The 22321-nt window shown below is 44.1% G+C and overlaps 1 protein-coding gene across 6 annotated transcripts in view; it reads right to left on the reverse strand.

Annotated features, from left to right (window-relative positions):
- The window catches only part of ICE1 (interactor of little elongation complex ELL subunit 1), a 537335-nt gene that overhangs the window by 381513 nt on the left and 133501 nt on the right, over positions 1–22321 (reverse strand). Inside the window, exon 1 of one of the 6 annotated variants that reach the window (XM_040353455.1) lies at positions 881–902. The exons of the other annotated variants lie outside the window; for them this stretch is intronic. The gene's annotated coding sequence lies outside the window, so the exon portion shown is untranslated. Of the gene's footprint in view, positions 1–880; positions 903–22321 lie in introns of those variants that run through there. 6 annotated transcript variants of the gene reach the window in all.

Below are 22321 nucleotides of genomic sequence, written 5' to 3' on the forward strand. Positions count from 1 at the left end.
GGACTCCCAGGTCATCAGAACTAGTGTTGTCATTGGAAGATTTCCCCTTGATTACTTTTCTGGCCACAACCCAACATTTGGGGATTTCTTTTACTTTCAATGATAATGGTAAACAGAACAAATAGAGGGTGAATCTCCCAACAGGGGCACAGACAGCAATAACAACTGGCAAGTTCCAATTCCTACCCATTCTATACGAAACATCCTTTAGTTACACTTTAAAATTATACTAAACACACATGGTTTAATTTACATTGTCCCTTCTATTTTTGTTTATACACATGATGGCACCGTAAATATTTAATTTATAAAAAAAAGAATAAAAAAAAATTAATAATTGGAAGTAGCTTTTTCCTAAATTGATACACAGCAGTCACATGACCCAGATCTTTCCCAGCCTGGCTGTAGGGAAACATAAGCAGGAGCTTCTACTCCTCTGATGCTTGTCACATGTTCAAAAAAAAAAAAAAAAAGTATTTGGAACAGTGTAAAATAAATCAAACTGTTTTGAAATGCCATACAAATATACAATAGGTATAAAAAGGAATTATCCCCCTTTAAGATAATCACATGTTATTGCTTTGCAGCCTAAGATAAAGACAGACACAGTTTATGGTTTATCCAGCTATGTTACAAGTGCAACTTATAACATCCAAGTGAAAGATGGAACATAAATACCGTCAAATATTTGGAGGAAAATTTGCAGCCCTCTGCCAGAAAGTGGTCAATTGTCAAAATTTACCTTCCAACGTGACAATGACCCAAAGCAAACAGCAAAAAAGGCCACACATTGGTTGAAGGAGAAAAGGGTGAATGTTCGTTCATGGCCTTAAAGGGTCACTAAAGGAAAAAAAAATCTTAGCTAAATAGCTTCCTTTACCTTACTGCAGTCCTGTTTTCATGTCCTCATTGTTTGTTTTTGCTATGATGTTGCTGTAATCCTTCTCTGTTCTGAACAGTCTGTTTCCTGATGAAAAAAAGTCATGGGAGCTTTCTCTTTGTGACACTAATCAAGGAGGTGTGATTACTGTGTGTCTTAAACCCCTCAGAACCAATCACTTTCGTTTTACAAACCATCACTGCCCTCTATTGGCTCTGTGTCTCTGTACTTCACAGAAGCATGAAACTAGATGCATAAACAAAACTGAAACTACAGGTACATTATATGATTGATTTGTATCTATTTTTAATCATTTTTAAAAGGAATCAGTTAACTATTATGGGCTAGATTCATAAAGACTTACGACGGGCGTATCAGTAGATACGCCGTCGTAAGTGCGAATCCGCAGCGTCGCAACTTTAAGCGTATGCTCAAACTGAGATACGTTTAAATGTTGCTAAGATATGACCGGCGTAAGTCTCCTACGCCGTCGTATCTTAACTGCATATTTATGCTGGCGGCTAGGGGCGTGTATCCAGATTTACGCCTAGAATATGTAAATCAGCTAGATACGCCTATTCACGAAAGTACGCCCGGCCGTCGCAGTAAAGATACGCCATTTACGTAAGGGGTTTTCAGGCGTAAAGATAAACCACTAAAAAGATGGCGCAGCCAATGTTAAGTATGGACGTCGGAACAGCGTAAAATTTTTAAAATTTTACGTTGTTTGTGTAACTCGTCCGTGAATGGGGCTGGCCGTAATTTACGTTCACGTCGAAAGCATTGACCATTTGCCGACGTCATTTGGAGCATGCGCACTGGGATACGTCCATGGACGGCGCATGCGCCGTTCGTTAGAAACGTCAAATATGTGGGGTCACTAGTATGTTGCATAGAACACGCCCCCAACTAGCCTATTTTGAATTAGGCGGGCTTACGCCGGCCCAGTTACACTGCGCCGCCGTAAGTTACAAAGCAACTTCTCTGTGAATACAGGACCTGCTGCTCTAACTTACGGCGGCGTAGTGTATCTGAGATACGCTACGCCCGCCAAAATCTATCTCAATCTAGCCCTATGTCTCTATACCCTGTAAACAGTCATTTCAGCAAAAAAAAAAAAATTCCTTTACAACTCCTTTAAACCCCATTGAAAATCTGTGGAATGACTTGAAGACTGCAGTCCACAGATGATCAACTTTAACTAAAATTTGATTAGTTCTGCAAAGAAGAGTCTGCAAATATTGCAGTCTAGATGTGCAAAGTTAGTAGAGACATCTCCCAACAGACTAAAGGCTGCAATTAAAGTAAAAGTTGGTTCAACAAAATACTGACTCAAGTGAGTGATCCTTACTGACTCAAGGTGTGATAATTTTTCCAACTCAGTGATTCTCTTTTCGAAAAAAAAATTCTGGCATGGTTTTAGATCTTTCACTAAATACAGCTGAAAAAAAATAATCAATTTACAAAAGTAAATCCACTTTGCACTACAAGTGCAAATTGCACTTGAAATTGCACTGAAAACACACTTGGAAGAAGTGAAGTTGCTGTTAATCTGAGGGGTAGATCTGAAATGAGGGGAAGCTCTGCTGATATCATCCAATCATGTGCAAGCTAAAAAATATGATTTTTTGTACTCACCGTAAAATCCTTTTCTCTTATCGTCCATGGACAGACACAGCTCCTTAAATCTTGACAAGTGGGTTATGTTCAGTGTTTACAGGAGAGGACTAGGCAGAAACATGTTAAATGGTTAAATACATGTTACATTTACAGAGGTGAACAGCCCCGCCCAGGGGGCGGTCCCTCCAGACATAACCCTCCTCACTGCAGCATGTAGCCTCAGTTTGTAACAAGCAGTACAAACCTAAAAAGGAGGGGTGTCCGTCCATGGACTCAGAGAAAAGGATTTTACAATGAGCAAAAAAAATCCTATTTTCTCTTATCGTTCATGGATGGACACAGCTCCTTAAATCTTGACAAGTGGGACGTCCCCAAGCAATGTCAAAAATGAGGGGTGGGAAATACATCAGTAAAACCATTTTTAATTTCACTCCAAAACAAGCAAAGCTCCTCAACGGAGGAGGTGCAACTTTAAACAGCTGCCTGCAAAAACTAGCGGCCGAAAGAAGCATCAGAAGATGCACTCACAGCAACCATGTAAATTCTGGAAAAAACGTGAACAGACGAGCAAGTCGCCGCCTCGCATACCTGTGAGACCGACGCATGATGTCGGAAAAAAACCCAGGAAGCACCAATTGCCCTGGTGGAAAGTGCCGTGACCGGAAAGGGAGCCCGCCCCTTAAGAGCATAGGCCTGTATGACAGCCTACCTGATCCACCGAGAAATGGTGGTCGATGAGACTGCCAGGTCCTTTTGTGAACCAGACACCGACAGAAAAGAGAGTCAGAACTCCGAAATGGAGCCGTAGCAGGCTGGTACACCCACGAAGCGCGTACCACGCCGAAAGTATGAAAGGCAACCTCTGTAGGATGCACCGGCCGAAACCACTTTCGGAAGAAGGGAAGGTCGTGGGTGCACCACTACCTAAACCTTATGGAGGATCAAGCATGGCGGCTTGCAAGACAAGACCGCCAACTCAGAAACCCCTCTAACAGAGGTAAAGGCCACTAAAGGGGCCACCTTCTGAGATAGTGTCAAGAGAAAATCTCTCTGATGTTACCACAAGGAAGGTTCCAGAAAAACCGAGAGCACCAGAGTCAAAACTCATGGGGGGAGAGATGGGCCAAGAGGGGAAAGTATATGACAAACCCCCTGCACACAAAAAGAGGACCCACCAGGGAAAGGGCGGCAAAAAGGCCACTGAAAGAACACAGCCAAGGCTGAAATCTGTTTTTAGATCCACTCCAAGCTGTAAAAACAGCAGGACCCTGGACACCGAGTACGTCCGTGGGCGTCACTCCAACCCTTCGCACCAAGAGAAGTAGGCCTGCCAGGTGTGACGGTAGATCCTCCGGAAGAAGACTACCGCGCCCTCAGCATTGTTGAGATGACCGAGTGACAGACCCCGGTCTCTTAAAGTCCGGCTTCCAATAGCCATGTTGAGCAAGTCAGTGACTGTACAACAGGATGAAAACATGGGACCTCGAGACAGAGGTACCTCCCGCCCTGGCAATCGCCAGGGTAGACGAACCAAAGACGCCGAGGCCAAGCTGGAGCAATTAAAAGCATCGGGATCTTCTAAGCCTCCACACTGTGGAGCAGCCGAGGAAGCACTACAATGGCGGAACGGCAAAAAATTGCCGATACAGACCCCACAGGGCCACCAGCGCGACTGACGCATCTACACCATATCACCAGACCTGGCCACTAGCTTTGACACCCTTGCGGTGGAGACGAGCGGCCAGGTGATCCATGCCCTGTGAGGGTCACCTGCAAGGGAGCCCAGCACAAAGACCAGACACCCTGGTCCAGCATCTGACGACTCCAGTGGCCCGCCCGCTGGTATACCTGAAGGTAGACCGAAGTCACTGCCGTGGCGTTGTCCGGCTGAAACCAGATCGGACAACCTTGCAACCTCCTCGACCACGAGGAGAAACATAGCCCGATCGCCTAAAATAGGACAAAGACCGGTAGACAGGGTCCACAGCATCTGGTGGACCCAGGCGGTCACACACCCAGGCCCGACCCTGGGTAACTACCGAGGCCAGACGAGAGCGGGCACATACAGGGAGGTGTGGCCGCAGATCCACACAAGTCCAGCGACTCAGACCTGACAGGACCCCCCAGGCCCACAACCCTTGAGGCTGGCATCCGTCGTAAATACCGACCACTGGAAGGAAGAAAAAAAACTTCCTATACCGAGGAGTCGGAGATCCCTGTCACCAACTCAGAAAGACTCTGACTAGGTGGCACACCGGAATCTGATGATTTCAGAGACAATCGATTTTTAACCCCTGGACAGTATTTCCCCCGGAAAAAAAACAGTGTGGAACTGGGCATACAGTACCGCCTTGAAGGAGGCTACCCACAGTCCCTGGACGCGCAGGTGCCTGGAGAGAAGACAGATTGCGTGATGCCAATACCTTCACCGCAGACTTAAGAGTCTGCAATTTCTCCAGGGGAAGAAGGACCTTCGCCACTGAGGAGTCCGGATCAACCCTAGATACTCCAATGCCGAGTCGGAACCTAGCATGCCCAGGATTTGAACACTGGGTCGCACACATGGAAGGCGGGCTTGCTGCCACTGAGCTACACTTTCTGGAGTTTAAACACCCACCCGAATCTTCGGAGGGTCCGAATGGAAATAACACATCCACTAGGTCTGAGACAGAAGTTGCTCTCAGAAAAAGGTCGTCCAAGTAGCCAACGAGGTAAAGCCTCGCTGTCCGAGTAAGTTAGGATAAGTGCGAGCTCCTAGCTGGAAACCCATGGTGTGGACAGAGACCCTCTCTCACCATAATGCACAGAAAGAACACTGACATGCGCAAAACGGGACATGCATGTATGCATCCCCGATGTCCGAGGACGCCAGGACGTCCCCTTGATGGAGCGCAGCAACCAAACGAAAGGATTCCATGTAGAACTACCCGACGTTCACAAAGGTATTCAGGGCCTGAGGCCCCTAGAAAACCCCCCAAACCTCTCGTCCTGCAGGAAAAGTAAAATTACACCGCAGCTTAGCAAGTCCCACACTGCCCAAGGCAGACCGACGGGCCGGGAGAGGAAGACACGAGGAAAGAACTTTGTTCTGTGGATAGGAGGAAACCCTTTCTAGTACTCCGAAGAGACCACCTCGCAGACCCACTGGTCGGAGAGCAGGAAGGTTTTACCGAATTGTGAACCTGCAAGCTGCCCCCCACCTAGAGACAGGGAGGGAAGGCCACATACATTGGCAGGATTTGGGTGCCGGCGTGATCGCTTACGCACCCAGGGACGGATTAGACCCCCAGCTGGGCCTTTGACGGCCTGGGAGGGTTTCCTATAAATAAAACACACACACATAGTGTATGAATATTAAGTAGGTGTATGCACACACCCTTGGAGGAAACCGGAATACCCGGAGGAAACCCACACAGATACAGGCAGCGACAATGCAAGCTCCAGGCAGATTGGTGTCAGTGTCCGATTTGTGCCAGGTAATGGAGTTAACCACTACACCACTGTGTGCATAACCTATATGAGGCCCTGGACCAGCTGGTCTGCTAGCCTAATAACTTTGGGGGAGTCGCGCTCCTCCGCTGTCTGGTGCAAAATGCTCACTCCATGAGTGACTGAGACCCCAGAGTATCGGCCACAATAGGCCGCCAGTCAGACCCCAGCATGGAAACATGGAAAGGGTCAATACTTCGGATCTGCTAACAGACAGATCCATACAAGCGGGGGTCCCAGCAATAGGGAGAATGGTCACCTATGACACCCGGAGGGTCCACCACCGGAGAAGAAGCCCACCACTTGAAAGGGCTCTCCTCAAAAGGGGCACTGAACTGCCCGGCGGTGAGGGACTACAAAAGCCCTCAGCGGGTTTTCTCATTCCGCATCTAAGAAATTATCAAAGAAGGGCACAGAAGGAAAAAACCTACACTGAGCAGTCTGAATTGTGAACCAAAAAAGACCGAGCCCTCGGCGGAAATCCAGCTCCACTAACCAGCTGAAGAGAGTCCCGTACAGCAGTGAGAAGCGCACCCATAATGCCTTATCCTGCACCAACCCAGGTATCTGGTCCACGGCTCCATTACAGAGCATTCCCCAGGGGATAATGGGGGAAAGGGGCACTCTTTTTTAAGCCCTGCCCGTCCGCAGTCCGCCCCCAGCCTGGCACAAAAGTGTCCAGGACCAATAATAAAGCTTCTGTGGGAATCCCAGGTGCTAAAAACCTGCTGCCATCACCAGCATGTTGGGGGAAGCACCCAGATACTGACTCCCTAGCTTAAGAACATTTACATAATGCATATAACATGTAGGGGCATGCAGCACCTGTCCTTACAGATAAACTGAGCCACAATGACTCCTATATTTAACTCCCAGGGCCCAGTTCAGACTGAACAGAAAAAAAACACCACTCCTGCTGCCCTGACCGGGGGGGGGGGGGGTCCCAGGGGACTCACCACACCGGAGGAGACTGCTCAGCGCCGCTGCCCGTGTCCCGCACACCTCTGTCTGAGGAGAAAACCGGGAGGAAGCTGTAAGGTGCTGTGTGAGGAGAACGGTGCTGCGCACCGTAGGGATCAACACTAGAGGCCGAGGACTCAGGCAAGATGGCCACCGAGCGCAGCATATGGAGCCTCATGGCGCCGCAAACAACAAAATGGCCGCCAATGGGATTTTCAATAGAAACCGAAAATCCACAAAAAATGTCGCCAGCTCTGCCAGAACGGCGGCAAAACACAGAATTTCAAAAGGGGAACGCCTAGAAAGGCTGTCCAGCACCCCAAAACGTCCAGAAAAGCGGACCCCTAGCAGTAAAATAAACATAGGCCAGGCCACAGTCCCCTCAACCAGGTGCCCCCCCACCCACAGCAATTGTAAAACAGCAGAGGGAAAAAAGGGAGCAGGGAAGGGAGGATACCCAAACCCCAGAAATGCTCAGCCGTACCACCCCACCTAAGAGGGAGGGACTGTACTCACCCGTCCACGCGACGACTCACTGACGCATTCCAGACAGGCGTACAACCGCAATGGAGGTAGCCGTCGGCCCGGTCCACTGTGAGTGAGACAACACCACAGCCCAGTCATGTGCGGACCTTGGAGCAAAGCTCACTGGCCACCCCAGGAGTCATGGGGCATGTCGTGGCAGACCCAGCCTCTTTGCAAAGGTGTGCTCACGCTCGCTGGCCGAACTGAGAAAACTACAAGGATCTATAATATCCAGCCTGTCTCTCAGCCGACAGTTGATAGAAGTCAAAAAGACAAAACAAAAAATAAAATAAAGTAAAATCTTTTCCTCAGGGCGCTGGGCCCAAAGGGAGCCATATGTCCTTCTTTTGCTAGGCAGAACAAAACTGAGGCTGCATGCTGCAGTGAAAAGGGTTATGTCTGGAGGGACCGCCCCCTGGGCGGGGCTGTTCAACTCTGTTAATGTAACATGTATTTAACCATTTAACATGTTTCTGCCTAGTCCTCTCCTGTAAACGGGGAACATAACCCACTTGTCAAGATTTAAGGAGCTGTGTCCGTCCATGGACGATAAGAGAATTTTTTTTTTTCTCCCCTTGCATGTCCCCCTCGGATCTACAGGGAGTGCACTTTCAGTGCAATTTCAACTGCACTTTGCGCAAAGTGGATTTGCCTTTAGTAAATAACCCACTCTGTCTTCCTTCCAGACTGCAAAGCAACATGTGATTATTTGGGGGGGGGGGGGGGATTTGTTTCTCTACCCACTGTATATTTAAAATCAAATATTTATTATTTTTTGGCAATAACATGGTGTGGACGGATTTCTGCCAGTCACAGTCTGTGTCTTAGAATATGAGCAAGGCGATACCTCCAGCAATACATGTAATATCCCACCCCATTGTGTTTAGCTAGTTAGTGGGCATGGAGGAGGGGGGAGGGAGTGGGCTGTCATTTACCAGTGTATACACCAGCATGTTTGACTCCATAGCCACATGGGCTGCTCAAATTTGATAGTGAGGAAATTCTCAGCATAGAAACTCACTGAAAACTTAGGGGGTCGTCTTATACGCCCAGTCTTATACGCCAGCAAATACGGTATCTCCTAAACTTGCACATTTTAGGAGATATTCACTATATACGCTGCTGCCAATGTCATTGGCTCATGCATACTGGTGCTGTTTCTTCTGGACCCGTGCCACACGCATGCACGGGAGTGATGTAACCTCGGCTCTTGCCAATTACAGCGCCAGAACCGTGAAACCGGGCTGTTTTTTTAAACAAAAAAGGCAGACAATAAAAAAAAAATGATGATAGAAAATATTATTATTATTATTATTATTATAATATATATATATATATATATATATATATATATATATATATATATATATATATATATACACACATACATACATACATACATACATACATACACATACATACATATACACACACACACAATAATATATATATTATATACACACACACACATTTTTTTTTACTTTCTGCTATAAAACATATCCAATAAAAAAATCGAATTTATTCATCATCAATTTAGGCCAATATATATTCTGCTACATGTTTTTGGTAAAAAAGAAAATCCAAATAAGCGTATATGGATTGGTTTACACAAATGTTATAGCATCTACAAACTATGGGATAGATTAAAAGGGTCTTTTTTTTTTACTAGTAATGGCAGTGCTTTTTTTAACTGTGGGGGATGTGCTTTGACGTATAGGTATGTGATTTTGTGCGTAAGGGCCGCCCTGCTGCAGTATATGTACGCAGGGCAGTCCCTAAGCAGTTAAATAGGAGTCAGTACACACCTGCCCTCATTTAAAGTTTCTCACCTCACTCCGTACAGTGTCAGACTCACAGGCACGCTTTCTGCTGCAGAGTTCTGCTGACACAGCACCACTCTTCTCCTAGAGACCTGATAAGAGTTCAGTAAAGGCATGGGGACACTCTCCATGCTTCCAGGCAGCCGCTACAATAGTATAGGTCGCGTGGGCGCGCTTTAATCGGGAGAGGGCAGAAGTAGCCGGGAGCGCACATGCAGAGTTTTGAAAGATGGCGCCCAGATAGGGGCCATAAAGCAGCCAGAAAGATAGCAGCTCTCCCTTGAGACACAGAAGCAGTCTTTTTCTTGGGGACACGTAAGCTCTATGTGGTTGGTGGGCATTACCAAAAGAGACACCTACTCTATGCATGAAACTGTGTGTTTAAAGGAGTTGTAAAGGAAACATTTTTTTTGCCTAAAATTAATGTCTGCAAGGTAGACAGATAGAATAGTGTAATGATTCTGTTAAAATGATTCTGTTAAAAAACGAGTAAATACCTATTAAATTCCTTCATCTATATCACCGCCGGCATTCTAGTTTCTGTTCTCTCATTCACTTCCTGGTTTGCATCGCTCGTTCATGCAAGAACTACATTTCCCAGTATGAATTGCGGCACGCCCAGTAATTCACACCTCCTTGAAGTCTCTAACACGTAGAGAGCGTCCTGCCACACAGATGTAGTTCCCAGTAGGGGGTGAGCACGTTACTGACCACCGCAGTAAAGCCTCCCTTCACGGTGGTCAGTAAAATCAGAAAAGCAGGAAGTGAACAGAACAGAGAAGAAATCGAGCAACTTCTGAGCAAAAACGAACACTGACGAAGTGAAGAGAGGAATGTCTGCAGGTAAAGGATGCTTATTATGAAAAAAAAATGTTTTCCTTTACAACCCCTTTAAGTTGCTTACTTAATGTAAATTGCTAAACTGAGCACAGTAGTATATGCATCTTGGTACCTCGGCTTGTTGCTTTGAAAGATGTCTTCCCTTAGAAAGGGTTCAGGGGCTAAGAGCAAGAAGGCAAGGGGGGCTATACCCATGCCTGCTCGGTCCTTCCTCCCCAGTAAGCCTTGATTTGCCTATACAGGAGGAACCATTGCCACTATCAGGAGTTTCTCCAGTGGCACCTGGGCCTGCATATGTCACAGAGGACACTTTCGCTGCAGCCATGGAGAGATTAGAAGAGAAGATTGCGACTTTAAAATCACCAAGCCCTTACAAAAAGACAAAAAGCAAAGCAGATCTCCTGCGTTTACTTTAGATCCTCTGTCAGAAAGATCGGAGGAGGAGGATGAAGCAATACCTGCAGAGGACAGGGATGAGGAGTCGGACAGCTCAGGGGTATAAGAGGAACCCTTTTCTGATTCTCAGATGCCAAGATCGCAGGTGCAATGTTATGCTGAAGCAGTGCGAACATCATTCAGGACACCCTCCTCAGAGTTATCTGAATCACCGGTCTCCTCCCTGGGCTCATTAAAATCTCTGCAGAGTTCATGCTCTTTTCCAGTTCATCCGTTGTTAAAGAAGCTAAATTTATGCAGACTGATTACATCCAGACAGGCGTTTCTCTCCTCCAAAAAAGTTTGTCATTTTTTATCCCATGGAGGAGGAATTTACCAAGAAGGAGTTAAACCCGCTGTAGCTGCAGTGGGTATGTGTCAGGTCCTCAAGGACCAGGTAAGATGGGCTAAAAGAGTTATCTCCAGAACAGGCAAAATTGTGGGAAAATTTGCCCAAAGCCTTATGTTTTACAATAGATGCCATGAGAGATTCGATACAGCAAGCGTCTCGCCTTACACTCCAGTTGGTGCATATGCGCAGAGTCCTTTGGTTAAAACATTGGTCTGCAGAGGTCTTGCTGTCCCAAGGGGTGATCACAGAAGTACCCTTAAAGCAGGGGTCGACAAATCCCGGGCGCCAGGTCGCCATGGCGACTAGAAATAGGGTCCTGGCGACTTGTCTTGGAAGGGGGGGCAAAAATAAAAATTTTTTTTTTTTTTTTGTGAGCTGGCACCATCTGGTGGTGAGCCGTTGGTATTACAAGTTATTACCACCAGATGTGTAAGCTGGCGCCATCTGGTGGTGGCCGTTGGTATTACAAGTTAAACAGCAATTCTAATGTAATTTTTCACTATTTTCACTGCCATCTTCTTCCCTCTAATTAGAACCCCCAAACATTATATATATTTTTTATCCTAACACCCTAGAGAATAAAATGGCGATCGTTGCAATACTTTCTGTCATGCGGTATTTGCGCAGCGGTCTTGCAAGCGCACTTTTTTGGGGGGAAAATTGCACTTTTTTTAATTAAAAAATAAGACAACAGTAAAATTATCCCCATTTTTAATATTATGAAAGATAATGTTACGCCGAGTAAATTGATACCCAAAATGTCACGCTTCAAAATTACGTCCGCTCGTGGAATGGCGTCAAACTTTTACCCTTTAAAATCTCCATAGGCGACGTTTAAAAAACTCTACAGGTTGCATGTTTTGAGTTAGAGGAGGTCTAGGGCTAGAATTATTGCTCTCGCTCTACTAATCGCGGCGATACCTTACATGTGTGGTTTGAACACCGTTTACATGTGCGGTCGCTGCTCACGTATGTGTTCGCTTCTGCGCGCAAGCTCGTCGCGACGGGGCACGTTTTCTGGCTCCTAACTTTTTTAGCTGGCTCCTAGATTCCAAGCAAATTTGTCAACCCCTGCCTTAAAGGAGCAAGGTTCAGATTTTTATTCAAACCTCTTTGTGATGCCAAAACCAAATGGAGAGGTCAGACTTATTCTGGATCTGAGATCTCTAAATCAGTTTCTGAACATTCGCCATTTTCGAATGGAAACTATTAGTTCAGTGGTCGCCACCCTACTAGGCGGAGAATTCATGGCGTCGATAGACATTATTTACATGTCCCTATCCATCCCGCTTACCAAATATTCTTAAGGTTTGCGGTGGAACATCGCCACTTCCAATTTGTGGCTCTACCCTTTGGGGTGGCCACGCACCCCGAGTATTTACAAAGGTACTAGCCCCTCTGCTAGCAAATCTCAGAGCACAGGGCATAGTGATAACAGCCTATATGGACGATCTACTTGTGATAGATCAATCAGTGGCAGGATTAGATCACACTATATCCTCTACGATAAGATACCTGGAGAAGTTAGGATGGATGGTAAACCTACAAAAATCCTCGCTACAAGCCCAAAGAAGGGTAGAGTATCTGGGCAGGATTATAGATACAGCTCAAAGCTGAGTATTTCTACCAGTCAAAGATCAAATCACTATGGGACCTGATCCACAAGGTCAAAGCAAAGAAGAGACCATCCATTTGCATGAGGCTATTGAAAAAGATGGTAGCCTCCTTCGAGGCTGTCCCTTACTCCCAATTTCATTCAAGACTACTTCAAGGCGATAATTTAGCTGCCTGGAACAGGAAGATCCAAGCTCTAGATTTACCAATGCGCCTGTCCTCACAGGTGCGCCAAGACTTCAGTTGGTGGTTAAGAACCAAGAACTTGCAGAAAGGAAGATACTTTCTCCCAAATCACCTGGAAGGTGGTGTCTACGGATGCCAGCCTAATGGGCTGGGGAGCCATATTGGAAGAAGCTTCAGCCCAGGGGACCTGGGCCAAAGCCGAGAGAGACCTACCCATCAACTTACTGGAGTTACGGGCAGTATACTTAGCCCTCAGAACCTGGACAAGCAGGTTACAGGGCTACCCGGTTCGGATTCAGTCCGACAATGCTACAGCAGTGGCTTACATCAATCACCAAGGAGGCACCCTGAAGCCAGGGCGCCCCATAAAGAGGTGAATCGCATTCTGAGATGGGCAGAAGAACATGTTCCTTGCCTTTCTGCAATTTTTATTCCAGGGGTAGAGAACTGGCAGGCAGACTATTTGAGTCGCCAGCAGATATTGCCAGGATGTAAGATCATTCAGGTCATCTGCCAGAGATGGGAGACCCCGGATGTAGACCTACTAGCTTCCAGGTTCAACAGGAAGTTGGACAACTTTGTGTCCAGGACAAGAGATCCTCTAGCTTACGGATCGTATGCGCTGGTAGTGCCGTGGAATCAGTTTTCACTGATTTATGCCATTCCGCCAATCTACCTACTACAGAGGCCGATTTGCAGGATCCAGAGGGAAGGAATTTCTGTAGTCTTAGTGGTCCCAGATTGGCCCAGAAGACCTTGGTATGCCGAGATCATAAAGATGGCAGTAGGAACACTGTGGAAGCTTCCGCTTCATCACGATCTGTTGTCGCAAGGTCCAGTGTTCCACCCTTCCTTACAAAAGCTAAATTTGACGCTTTGGCTGCTGAGACCCACATTCTGAAGAAGAGAGGGATCTCAGGTCTGGTACTTACGCTTATTAATGCCAGAAAGCCAACTTCCAGATTGATTTACTATAGAGTCTGGAAAACATATGTTTCATGGTGTGAAACTAACAAATGGCATCCTCAGAGATGGGACATAAGTAGGATTCTTGCTTTTTGCCAGCTAGGAGTGGATATGAAATTAGCCCTTAGTACCATTAAGGGGCAAATATCAGCTCTTTCAATCTTCTTTCAAAGACTTCTGGCATCTCATTCCTTAGTTCGGGCTTTTGTTCAGGGGGTATTGCAGACCAATCCACCAGTCAAATCCCCCTTATGCCCATTGGATCTGAATTTAGTACTGTCAGTGTTGCAGAAGCAACCTCTTGAACCTATTGGCCAAATTACGCTGATTTTTTTAAGCAGGAAACTGCCATTCTTGATTGCTATCTCTTCGGCTAGAAGAGTCTCTGAATTAGCAGCGCTTTCTTGTAAAAAGCCTTATCTAATTTGTCATAAAAATAAAGTTGTATTACGACCCCATCCTGCCTTTTTACCTAAGGTGGTGTCGGCTGTTCATTTAAATCAGGATATTGTCCTGCCTTCTTTTTTTTTCCAGATCCACAGACAGCAGAGGAAAAATTATTACACTCTCTAGATCTAGTGAGAGCTGTAAAGATGTATCTGCAGGCAACCGCTCAGATACGCAAGACAGATGTTTTGTTTATTTTGGCAGATGGTCCTAGGAAGGGACAAGCGGCATCAAAATCCACTATCACCAGGTGGATTCGACAAACTATTATTCAAGCCTATGGTTTAAGGAACAGGACTCCTCCTTTTTCTGTTAGGGCGCACTCTACCAGGGCGATAAGTGCTTCATGGGCAGTGCACCACCAGGCTTCGGTGACTCAGATCTGTAAGGCTGCAACTTGGTCTTCAGTCCACACATTTTCCAAATTTTATCAGATAGATTTGAGGGGACATGAGGATGCTGCCTTTGGGCGAAGTGTGCTACAGGCAGCAGTATATAAGCAGTATTCTTGTCCATGGCGGTCTGCTTGATCTGTGTCTCCCCCCTTCAAATAGGGCATTGCTTTGGGACGTCCCATTATGTAATGATTATGGCTCTGTGTCCCGTGGTGTACGATAAAGAAAATATGATTTTTATAACAGCTTACCTGTAAAATCCTTTTCTTGGAGTACCCCACGGGACACAGAAGTCCCCCCCTTCTTAAAGGGAACCTTATTGCTTTGCTACAAAACTAAGGTACTCCCCTGATGGGAGGGGCTATATGGAGGGGGAACTGTCTCTGATTGGTTGTGCCAGTGTCCAATCACCTCTGGTGACCATACAACCCATTATGTAATGATTATGGCTCTGTGTCCCATTGTATACTCCAAGAAAATAATATTACAGGTAAGCCGTTATAAAAATTGTATTATTTTATTTTTACTTCCCTCCACCTATAAGATTTCAGTTTGTTTCAGATAGATATATCTAATTACACACACACACGGGTGGTCTCAGTTCCAAACATCAGACTTACAAACTTCTACTTACAAATGATGGAGGGAGACAACAGAAAGTGAGAGGAAATCTACCTGTATTGCCCCGTACACACGATCAGGAATTCCGACAGCAAAAGTCTGATGTGAGCATTTGAACGGAAATTCGGACCGCGTGTATGCTCCATCGGACTTTTGCTGTCGGAATTTCCCCCAGCAAAAGATTGAGAGCTGGTTCTCAAATTTTCCAACGGAAAAAATTCCTATCGGAAAATCCAAAAGACGCATGCTCGGAAGCATTGAACTTCATTTTTTCGGCTCGTCGTAGTGGTTTATGTCCCCGTGTTCTTGATGGAAGAAAGTTCAGGAGAACTTTTGTGTGACCGTGTGTATGCAAGTCAAGCTTGAGCGGAATTTCATCGGAAAAAACATCCAAGGTTTTTTCCGACGGAAAATCCGATCGCATTAGAGTTATTATGGGAAAAAGGTGTCTCCGCTCATGCTTTATCACCAAGGCTCGTTTCCACAAAACCCGAATTTTTCAAAATCCAATTGTCATGGAGACAGAAAATGAGATGAAAATCTTTTGAACAGGAGCACAGACTGCAAAACAAACATTACAGGGGCGTTAACCCTTCCCTATGCTATCCAAATAGCTTAAAATTTTTTTTTTTTGGCTGGAGACAAACAGGTACTTAAAGGAGTTGTAAAGGAAAAAAATTGTGTAATGATTCCGTTAAAAAACGAGTAAATACCTATTAAATTCCTTCATCTATATCACCTCCGGAATTCTAGTTTCTGTTCTCTCATTCACTTCCTGGTTTGCGGCGCTCGTTCATGTAAGAACTACATTTCCCGGTATGCATTGCGGCACGCCCAGTAATTCACAACTCCTTGAAGTCTAACACGTAGAGAGCGTCCTGCCGCACAGATGTAGTTCCCAGGAGCAAGTCACTGACCACCGCAGTAAAGCCTCCCTTCACAGTGGTGAGTTACAATCAGACAAGCAGGAAGTGAACAGAACAGAGAAGAAATAGAGCAACTTCTGAGCAAAAACGAACAACGAGGTAGTGAAAAGAGGAATGTCTGCAGGTAAAGGATGCCTATTAAAAAAGAAAAATGGTTTTCCTTTACAACCCCTTTAAAAAATGTTACCAGTTCCAACTTACAAACAGATTCAACTTGGGAACAAACCTACAGACCCCATCTTGTTTGTAATATTATATATTAGAGCTGCACAATTAATCGCCAAGAATCGTTATCGCAATCTTTTTCCCATTGCGATTTTGACACAGGGTTTCACGATCTTTGACATGAAAATAATTTTCTCTCTGCACTTTGGTATGCAAAGAATTTCCTCTCTGCTCTCAGCCAAAAGTCAAAGTCTGGGCAGCCTGCCAAGTTTTGAAAACATTCTTTATCAGTGGAAAGTTAAGTCTAAACATTGTATCACATCAAAGGAATAAACTTCTGCATGTAAATTAGGAACGTTTAACCACTTAAACACCAAACCTTTTTCTGACAGCTCTTTTCAAGTTAAAATCATTATTTTTTTTGCTAGAAAATTACTTAGAACCCCCAAACATTATATAATTTTTTAGTAGAGACCCTAGAGAATAAAATGGCGGTTGTTGCAATATGTTATGTTGCACTGTATTTGCGCAGCAGTCTTTTTAAATAAATGTAAAAGATTTTACGCCGTGAGAATCATGATCTTCATTCTAAGCAAAAAAAATTGTGATTCTCATTTTGGACAGAATCGTGCAGCTATATATATATATATATATATATATATATATATATATATATATATATATATATATATACATACATATACACACACACACACACACACATATATATATATACATATACACATATATATATATATATATATATATATATATATATATATACACATACACACACACACAGTCAGGACATTTGGGGTTAAAAGAATATACGTACATGCCTTTTATATTACGCTTATTACATATTTTTCATGTTTTCCATATCCATATGTGTTTGGCAGAAGAGACACACCGTTTAGTGTCTTGGGTTGAGTCACAGTTCAAAACCTGTGAATAAGGCTTTGTTACCAGAAGGACTTTATGTCTCACAGAGGGGTGTATAAACCTTGTATGTGCCATCTCCCAGGTCATATCTCTTTTGGGTTCGACACTTATAACATAAGAGAATGGTGAGGAATTCTGGTTACATATGAGATGAAAGGCTTTGCACAGCATGACACAAAACATAGTGTGGTCTTTGTAATATGAGACCAAAGGGGCTTATTCACAATCCCGGTGGAATTATATATCTTATATAGTATTGTTTCTTTATAATGTCTTAACAATATATGTGTATTAGTAATTCATATATAAACCTGTTTAATACATAGACATTACTAGGGTCCCAGGTATAAGATCCTATAATAGCTTAAAAGCATTAGACTGCTTTGATCACATTCCGGCATTAGTTCAAAGGAACTTCCCAAAGCATTTGTGCTGACCATAAACCTTATCTCAACCATAAATTAGAAGTTGCCGAAGTGTCAGGATGTCTGACAATTGTTTGACATATAGGACAACTTATTGCGGGTTTTATAGGCCCAAGTCAGGGGGGACCATAAATTCTGATTAACTCTGGTTGACCCTATCATTGGTTGACCCTATTAGGAATAATTCCTTATACATCACTGCCCCCTACAGGTTAATATCGGCATGGTTCAGGATGGTCAACCACCAAAACATATTGTCATGTGACGTTGTCAGTCACATGATAATGAAATACACACCCACTTCTTTGGGGAGATAAAAAGTGATTACACAGGACAGGAGGGATTGCGAGGCTGATGGGGGGCTGATCTCTGGGAGGCTGGAGCTGGATGTCTGAGGCCTGATCTGATCTCTGATGGAAGCTGGAAGGCAGAGATTGAACACAAAGATGTAGGGGGTTCAAAGAGAGTCCTTCATTAGGACTTTCACTTCTCAAAACAGAAAGAACTCTTACATACTGGTAATGTATAATTTTGATTATTATCATTTAGGTAATTAGAAGGTTTTTACATACACACGACTAAAACCATTTAAATATACTTGGCAAACATAATTTGGGAGGAGTTATTTCTAACTGCAGTATGAGATAATTGTATTCCAAATATTAGGAGACATACACACGTTACGTTTGTCTTTAAAAAGCTAAGTGCCAACAATTGGTTTTAGAGTGATGTCTGTGAAAATATATTCTCTCTAAATTTAAAATAAGCTTGTTTGCATTGCAAATATAACATTTGTTCTGTACATGTATAAAATAAGTAGTAGCAAGAGATCTGTTTGGTATTGAGAAGAATAACACAGTGTCAAGGTAAACCCAGCTAATTATTACAGTCCGTGGAAATCACAGGAAGGTTGTGTCACTAAGACTTAACCAGGTTTTAAATACACCAGGATGATTTAAATAAGAGCTATGAATATACCTCGTCATATAATGTAAATATTATCTGAGCAGTCAAACATCACGTATCTCTAATTGTAGAAGTATACCAATTATTTGTTTTATCACGAATTGTACCCGATTTTAATTTTTGCACTATATCTTTAGTATATATATTTTAAATATTCATTTGTGTTGCTTGTCCTCAAAATAGCACGGATAAAATAATTTTGATATCTTGTATGGTAGGAAAATTGTACATCTCCCAAAGCACAGATTTACATATTTCCATAAATACAATAATATTTTAAAGTTCAGTATAAACATTCTGACGGTATATGTAGGCTCTATGCCGAGATACGTCAATGGTTCTGACAATATACACACACACATACAGTATCAGTATGTATGTATGTATGTATGTATGTATGTATGTATGTATGTATGTATGTATGTATATGTATATATATATATATATATATATATATATATATATATATATATATATATATATATATATATATATATATATATATATACATATACACACTGCTCAAAAAAAAAAAAAGGAACACTTTTCAATCAGGAGTTGAGCATTAAGTCAATTAAACTCAGTTAAAGTGGAGGTTCACCCTATAAAACATTTCTAACACTGCATCCAGCCCAGTTGTGCATATAAAATGACACCAACCTTTTTTTTTTCTTTTCCGTAGATAGCGTTTAGCCGTGGAATTCACCACGGCTTCCGGGTAGGGAATCCCGCGGGAGTGAGCGTTCCTATTGACATGCCAATTGATTGACATGCTAAACGACGGCGCACACATCGCGTCACGACTTCCCGAAGGAAGCTCGGCTCTATTCGGCGCCTGCGCACCGGCGCCGAATAGAGCCGAGCTGACCCGAGCTATCTACGGAAAAGAAAAAAAAAGGTCGGTGTCATTTTATATGCACAACTGGGCTGGATGCAGTGTTAGAAATTTTTTATAGGGTGAACCTCCACTTTAAGTAGCAGAGGGGGTTGTGAATCTGCTCTGGTGTTAATGAAATTAACAAAAAAACACACTAGATGGGCAACAGCGAGCTGACCTCCAAAATAGGAGTGGTTTTACTGACCTTTCTTCCCCTACTAATCTTTTCTGATTGTTTTTCACCAGTTTTGCATTTGGCTAGGGTCAGTGTCCCTACTGGTAGCATGAGGCGATACATGGACCCTGTAGAGGTTGCACAGGTAGTCCAACTGCCTGTAACATCATTCAGCATGACTGGTTTGGTGGTGGGTCAGTGATGGTCTGGGTAGGCATATCCATGCAGGGATGCACAGACCTCTACAAGCTACACAATGGCACCCTTACTGCCATTGAATAGTGGAATTAAATCCTTGGACCCATTGTCAGACCCTATGCTGGTACAGTGGGTCCTGGGTTCCTCCTAGTGCACGACAATGCCCAGTCTCATGTGGCAAGTGTATGCAGCCAGTTCCAGGAGGATGAAGGAATCTATACCACTGAATGGCCCCCATGCTTGCCTGACCTAAATTCAATAGAAGACCTCTGGGACATTATGTTTCAGTCCATCCGACGCTGCCAGGTTGTACCTCAGTCTATTCAGGAGTTCAGTGATGTCCTGGTCTAGATCTGGGAGGAAATACCCCATGACACCATCTGTTAGGAGCCCAAACGTTGTCAGGCATGCATACAAGCACGTGGGGGCCACACAAAACTACCGTGTACCATTTTGAGTTGCTGCAATTAAATTTCACCAAAATGGACTAGCCTGCTGCATTATTTTTTAAATTCGATTTTTGGGGCGTCTTTGAATTCAGCCCTCTGTAGGTGGATGATTTTTATTCCTATCAAACGATGTGGCATCCTTTAATTCCGAACACATTACCAAGTCCATATCAGTATAGATATCCAGCATATTTTTCCCCATTGATATCTGATGTGTTTTCAAAGTGTCGCTTTTACTTTTTTAAGCAGTGTATAGATAGCTAGATAGACAGCTAGATAGCTAGATAGACAGCTAGATAGCTAGATAGCTAGATAGCTAGATATGCACACAGTGGGTAAAATAATTATAGATCATGTCACTATTTTTCTAGGTAAATATAGTTCTCAAGGTGCTATTGAAAAGAAATTTACACCACATGTCGGTAACAACCCATGCATTCCATTCAAAGAAACCAAACAGACACAAATAAGCTCAAAAATAAAGTTATGTGTAATAAAATGGAATCACACAGGGAAAAAGTATTGAACACATGAAACAAGAGGTGCAAAAAGGCATGGGAAACCAAGACACCAGCTAAAATCCATTAGTAATAAGAAAGCAATCCTACCCCTTGTCAGTGCAAATTAATATCAGCTGGCATCTTATGATGGGTAAAAGCAAAGGGCTCTCTCAAGACCATCACAACCCTATTGTTGCAAAACACACTGATGGCATTGGTTACAGGAGGATTTCTAAACGTCTGAATTAGGGTTGTCCCGATACCGAAACTAGTATCGGTACGGATATGGAGGATTTGCGAATGCTCCCGATGCCTGACCCGATACTTTTTTTTTTTCCCCGAGAGCTGGTGGAGAGGGGGCGGAGATCGGAGCAGAGCAGTCCTCGTATGGAGGAGAGGAGAGCTGCTGTCGCCTAGTCCCCTAAGACAAAGCCAAGCCCCCCCCCCCTGCTGCCGACATCTAGTTAATTGCTTTCATTTGAATAGCTGTGTGTTCCCTGCCGCACCTCATGTATAGACACTCCCCCTTGCCCAGAAACTTTGATAGACAGATCACCCATCCCAGGATTGGACGGGTGATCTGTCTATCAAAGTGCCCGGGCAAGGGGGAGTGTCTATACATGACGAGGCGTGGCGGGGAACACACAGCTATTCAAATGAAAGCTGTTATGTTCCCCCAGTGCTGATCAACTAGATGTCGGCAGCGGCGGGGGGGGGGGGGGGGGGGACTTGGCTTTCTCTTAGGGGACACGAGGCTGCATTAGGGACATGGCTGAATCTAGGGACATGGCTGAATCTAGGGACATGGCTGAATTTGGGGACACAAGGCTGCATTTGGGGACACAAGGCTCCATTTAAAAAAAAGTATCGGTAATCGGTATCGGCGAGTACATGAAAAAAGTATCGGTACTTGTACTCGGTCCTAAAAAAGTGGTATCGGGACAACCCAAGTCTGAATGTTCCAGTGAGCAGTGTTGGGGCCATAATCTGGAACAGGAAAGAACATAATTTCACCATAAACCAGTCATGACCAGGAACTTTTCACAAGATTTCTGACAGAGGAGTGAAAAGAATTTTCTTTATTGTACACCACGGGACACAGAGCCATTAATCATTACATAATGGGTTTGTATGGACACCAGAGGTGATTGGACACTGGCACAACTAATCAGAGACAGTTTCCCTCCATATAGCCCCTCCCATCAGCTGAGTACCTAAGTTTTTTCGCCAGTGTCTAAGGATTGGACACAAAGGGGAAGTGCGAAGGGAAGCTCGAGCAAAGCCTGTTTTGTGCTAAAAGAGCTAGACCTGTCTGGTCCATCCAGGACCCTGAATTTAAGCCTAAATTGGATGAGACTCTGGCCTCTCGCAGAAGGCGTCGCCTGTAATGTCTCTCTCTAGAGCAGGGGTGGGCAATTATTTTTTCGATGGGGCCACATGAGAAACTAAAAATATTTTGGAGGGCCGGGCCAAAAGGCTAAACTCAATACTGCATAAAATCAATTGTATTTCTTTATAAAAAGCAGTAAATATCATTTTTGGAAAACT

Source organism: Rana temporaria, chromosome 5, assembly GCF_905171775.1.
Source record: "Rana temporaria chromosome 5, aRanTem1.1, whole genome shotgun sequence".
Classification (NCBI taxonomy): Eukaryota; Metazoa; Chordata; class Amphibia; order Anura; family Ranidae; genus Rana; species Rana temporaria.